This window comes from Ochotona princeps, chromosome 16, assembly GCF_030435755.1.
Source record: "Ochotona princeps isolate mOchPri1 chromosome 16, mOchPri1.hap1, whole genome shotgun sequence".
NCBI lineage: Eukaryota > Metazoa > Chordata > Mammalia > Lagomorpha > Ochotonidae > Ochotona > Ochotona princeps.
In genome coordinates this window covers 17270620-17276125 of record NC_080847.1, presented here as the reverse complement: position 1 = coordinate 17276125, position 5506 = coordinate 17270620, and the positions used below count along the sequence as shown (strand labels likewise).

Sequence of the window (5506 nt, the reverse complement as noted above, 5' to 3'; positions counted from 1 at the left end):
TTGTGTTAATAAAATAAAATAAATCAATGTGTTACTTTAGAAGACAACAATAAACATTTTTATCTTATTTGGAAACAAATAAGAGGCAGAGAAAGTGGTCTTCCTTCAACTGGCTTACTCTTCAAATGCCCACGATAGTCAGGGCCGAGTCAGGCCAATATCAGGGGCCTAGCATTCAACTGAGTCTCCTAAACGGGTGGCAATGACCCAATAACTGATCCATTATCTGCTGCCCACCTACATGTGGAAAATGGATTTAAGATAGACGGGCCTGAATTTAAATCCCAGTCCTTCACTTTGGCACGTGAGCATCCAAAGCCGTCACCCAACCACTACCCTGGATACCTAATCTTTATCTACTTGTCTAGAATTAAACATTCTGCTTGCTTCCACATTGTGGTTAGCATGACGAGTGTCGCAATGGATATCCAAGTCATGAGATGCCATCTAACATGTCTTCAAATAGCTGTTATGAGAAAAAGGAGAGTCAAAATACAAAAGTAGTCAGAAAAACCAGACCATCTGCGAAGTGTTGATGGGGATGTATACCGGCAACGTAGCTATGGACAACAGCGTGGAGACTCCTCAAAAATGATTGAAAAAAGAAAGAAAGAAAAAAAGAAATCGTATGATCCAGCAACCCCACTTCCTAAGGAATCGAAGTCATCATCTCTAAGACTTAGATCTGCTCTCTTAGTCCTCATCATGTAAATAAGTAAAGGGAACGTATTCATCAAGCTATTCAACATGTGCCAGTCTTTGCCAACAACTGGAGTATACTTTACTTTCCTTTGGTTTTCTGTTCTCCTGCACCTACCTTCTTGCATTTTCTATATATCCCCTGCATCCTAAATCTCCTTTCATGTTCAGAAGGTTTCCTGTTTGATAGATGGAAACTCAGTAAATCAGTTTAGAAACCAAGGTAGAATTTCTCTCTGTAAGAGCTGTGATGATGGATTTTTTTTTTTTCTTTTTAAAATCTCTAAAGAATCAACAGACTTACTATGCCTGTCAGACTTTCAGTAGACAAATTGGCCATAATGTAAATAAAGTCTCACACCTTTGAAACTCCAGCATTCAACCGAACATAAACTTCAAAAGCCACAAAAGGGAAAAGCTGCCCTGATTTAAATATTATGTAAAAATCAAGGCACGTGAGTCTGATAATGTAGTGCACTGACTGGGTTGCAATGTTGACCTCTCCTGTTGACATCATGGTTTCAGTACCCACTGTTCTGTTTCCAGTCCAGTTCCCTGCTGGTGTGCCAGATGGATTGCAGCCTGGCGTTTTAAGACACTGCCACTCACAAGAGAGACCCCTCTAGTCCTCTGTAGTTTCCAAATCCTGTCCCGCCACTGCCGTTGATCACAATCATTTGAGGAGTGGTCCAAAGGTGGAAGATCTCTCCTTGAGTCCCTCTGCCCTTCAAATAAAGAAGATCAGTTGAAATTAATAAATAAATAACCTGAGGATGCATCTGAGGTAGAGTTAGGACTGCCAATTCTAAATATGCAAAGTCTTTTAGAATATCAATTTCAAGAGGTTTTAGTCCTTTGAATCTTTTTTTTTCCAGGGGAGAGTGCAATTGCAGTCCCCCACTACCACAGATTATGCGGCTGAGGCTCCCACATTTGGGAGAATCACAGCAGACAGCGCATCTGCAATGATGTGTCTCGCTCTGGGAAAACCACCTTCATGCACTTGGCATCTGCCCTGCCAGGTAACTACCCTTTAAATTCTTTGGAGCCTACAAAGGAAACTTAGAATTCAGGAAGTGAATTAATGACTTCAATTTCCAAACTCTTTTATATTGGATGACAAGCTATCAGAATTTTCAAAAGTTTTAGAAATATCCTAAATAGCCTGAATCCTACGCTATTGTGTTTTTTCCAAGCACTTAAAAATATTTTAAAATATGGTAAGCAGCTAAAAGCAACCGATGCATTCAAAGTTTATTGGGGTTTGATAACAATGACTATATATGCACAAGGTTAAACATTTAGAAACAATTATGTTTTACTACTAATATATCTTTAAAGGAGTAGGTAAAGTAGACTAATATACATATTTGATCAAAGATCAATGCATGATAAAAATAGTTTAATTTTAAATATAATAGCAGAAGTATTTAGTAGTTACCACCTTTGGAAACTAAAGTTAAGGTGATCATTGTGGCACAGAGAGTTAAGCTGCTGCTTGTAACATGGCTATTCCACGTCAGAGTGCTGGTTCATAGGCAAGCTGCTCTGTTTCCAATCCAGCGTCCTGCTAATTTACCTGGGAAGTGAGCAGATGATGGCCCAGATCCATGCACCCCCGTCACATACACTGCATAACCAGATGGGTTTACATGGTCTTCAACATGGCCTAGCCCTGGCTTTGGCAGTCACTTGGAGAATGAACCAGCAAACAAAAGGCATTTCTCTTTCTTTATCTCTGACACAGTTTCAAATACATAAACAAATTAATCAGGAGAAATAAAAATTAAATTTTGATTATCCTATGTTTTATTCTTAGTATCCTTCACAGTAAATTCTGTAGATGTACAAAATGTTTTTGTTATTTACATTGATGCTAGTTATTTACACTGATGTCAGGTAAAAGTGCCTCCAGGGCTGTTGTGATGAATGTTGTTCCAATAAGCTAATTTTCATGTTTAGTAATAAAATCCATGTTGTCTCCTTGCCCTGATTTTATCATTGAAATGTATATTAACTTTTCTTGTTCACATTTTGTATCCATTTCTAAGTCTGTGTTGGAGGATTCCAGAGTAATACTTTATATTCTCTTCATCTGTATATTTCAAGTAGTTAAATATAGTGTTCAGCAGGCTGGATATGGGATTATATTATTACAATAGTTTCAGGAAAACACATTGATATTCTATGTCTTCATCTAAAGTTTAGAAAAGGATGCAGAAACATGAGCCCTGACTGGGGAGTGATCTCACTTACAAAAACCTAACTTTGAACCAAGAGATATACTTGATCTCATCTAAAGAGTTTTATGAATCTATGGAACAATTTTAAGTTTCTTACTAACATGCCTTTTAAAATAAAACATCCCAAATGTGTGGTAAGTTCTTTTCCTAAGCAGTCAGTGAATTCCACAGCAGATTCTTTGGCAGACACAAGCTGAATTTCCTTGGATTCAGGTTAGGTTTCCCACTCTCTGCCTGGAGATAGTATCAGTCCCTTAGGTTGAAGTCGCTAGCCCATAATCAGTCTTTCTCGGGAGGTGCCAACTGCGTGTACAAGCTGTGACCTGTGCTTCTCTGCCCCTCTTGCCCTCCTTCAGCTTGATTAATTTGTCAGAATGGTTCCAGGGTATCACTTAGGGTAACCGTTTTATCACAAAGGACACAGATTAACAATGATGGAAGAAATGGTCAGATCTCTGGAAGCCCACTTTTCTTTTAAATGGAGGGTTTATTAGAAAAGCAGGGTTGATGACATCATTGGTCATTGGGGATCAATTCAACAGCCAGCCCCTTTCACCTTCCTAAAAGTTAGGAAATGGCACTGAAAGTCTCAACTGTCTTATTAGGTCTCAGTCTTTTTGGCAGGTAGCCCTCATACTGAAACTGTCTATGGCCCTCCAGCCACCTGCCATCTCATTAGCATACAGGGAACACGCGCATCACCTCAGATCTTTCAGTAGCCATCTGTTATGAAGGTGGGAAGAAGACTAAATACAATTTCACAATATGCAGACACAGTCTTATCAGGACACGCCGACCACAGTAACTTGCTTACTGAATAAAGCTACTTTAACTCTGCCTAAGTCATAGTTTTCTCTGTATTTTACAAGAATATTCCTATGTAAGCAAGTTCTCCAGGAATATAAATCTGTATGACATTGAATGGAAGACTTAGTCTGAGGACTCTGTAGATTTAACCTTTGCAGATAATGGAAATGCAAAGAATGTTCTTGAGGCATAGTTCCCTGCGCACAGGCTGCCTGGAAATCATGCAGTGTTATTTTACCTGATAGAACAACTAATGAATTTATCTGAATTTTTGTTTTCCCCATACTTTATCTAGGTTTCCCTGTAGATAGTTTATGGCTTTCATTGAAACATTACATATTTAAAATCAAATAACACTTTTAAATAGTAAATAAATTATACATAATTCATTTTAATCCATTGTTCAAGCACTCAGGGAATTAGGTGTAACAGGTGTAGGAGAAAGCTTCAAAAATGTTCATGAAAATCCTAAAGAGATTGGAAATGTTTGTGAACTTTTTAAAAGTTATAACTTTTTTTTAAAAAAGATTTATTCATTTTATTACAGCCAGATATACACAGAGGAGGAGAGACAGAGAGGAAGATCTTCCGTCCGATGATTCACTCCCCAAGTGAGCCGCAGTGGGCCGGTGCGCGCCAATCTGAAGCCGGGAACCTGGAACCTCCTCCGGGTCTCCCATGTGGGTGCAGTGTCCCAATGCATTGGGCCATCCTCAACTGCTTTCCCAGGCCACAGGCAGGGAGTTGGATGGGAAGTGGAGCTGCCGGGATTAGAACCGGCACCCATATGGGATCCCGGGGCTTTCAAGGCGAGGACTTTAGCTGCTAGGCCACGCCGCCGGGCCCAAAAGTTATAACTTTTAAATGCGACAGAAGGCAAGAAGGGACAGATCAAGAGGCACCCGCCACCTACTGCTGCACTCCCCAAAGGCTGGAGCTGGACTAAGCCAGCGCTAGGAAACCAGAATTAAGCACATGCTTCTGCAGTGATGGAGAGAGCCCAGCGGAACCATGACTGATTCCTCCCCTGTCCAGATTAACAGGAAACTGGAATCAGCAGCCAGAACCAGACTGGGTGACAAACCAGGTACTCAGATACGGGATGGTAATCTGCAGGCTGCTTGTGTACTCCTCCATGATTCATGTGAATTAGTGGAATATCAGGCAGCCAAAATACCCCTGAAATAATCATTTTTGCAGCATTTTCAAATTCTATTTGCATCAAATCTAACCTAAACTAACTTCATCTAATCTTAACTCCAGTTGAAGAACTGAAAGATCATTTGCGTTTCACAGTGCGTGAGAAGCATATCCAGTATTGGCACAAAGCTGGAGGCAGCACAGAGGACTCCATCCAAGGAATCAGCAGCATCTCATCCAGAGAGAGCCTCTTCGTGCACAAGTTCACTTTCTATTGTGCAAATCCCATTAATGTCCTAATTGGGTAATTATGTTCCTTGGGGTGGCTTGTGGACCTTCCACCTCTAGTAACACAGTTTTACTTATTTTTTTTTTAACCTCATTCAAGTCAGATTGACCAAGTGTCTTCTTGAAGAACCCTGAGCTGCCTAGAGCTAGCAGATAAATAATTAAGATGTGGTGAGAGATCTCAATACCCTCACTCGGCCTGATCTCTTCAAATGCCAGTGGGTTTTCAGATTGCAATGCACCCACATCGTGTTCTTTTCTGAAGACTTAAACCTAGGAAAGAATCAGTAGGAAGTACAGCAATTACACTCATTGTGTAACTTAATGGC

At 40.2% G+C, this 5506-nt stretch overlaps 1 non-coding gene across 1 annotated transcript; it reads right to left on the bottom strand.

Annotated features, from left to right (window-relative positions):
• Positions 1 to 1573: 1573 nt before the first annotated feature.
• Positions 1574 to 1729, bottom strand: LOC118757728 (U1 spliceosomal RNA). The gene has a single exon (XR_004995341.2). It is a non-coding gene; the product is annotated as a U1 spliceosomal RNA (small nuclear RNA).
• Between the last annotated feature and the right edge of the window lie 3777 nt (positions 1730 to 5506).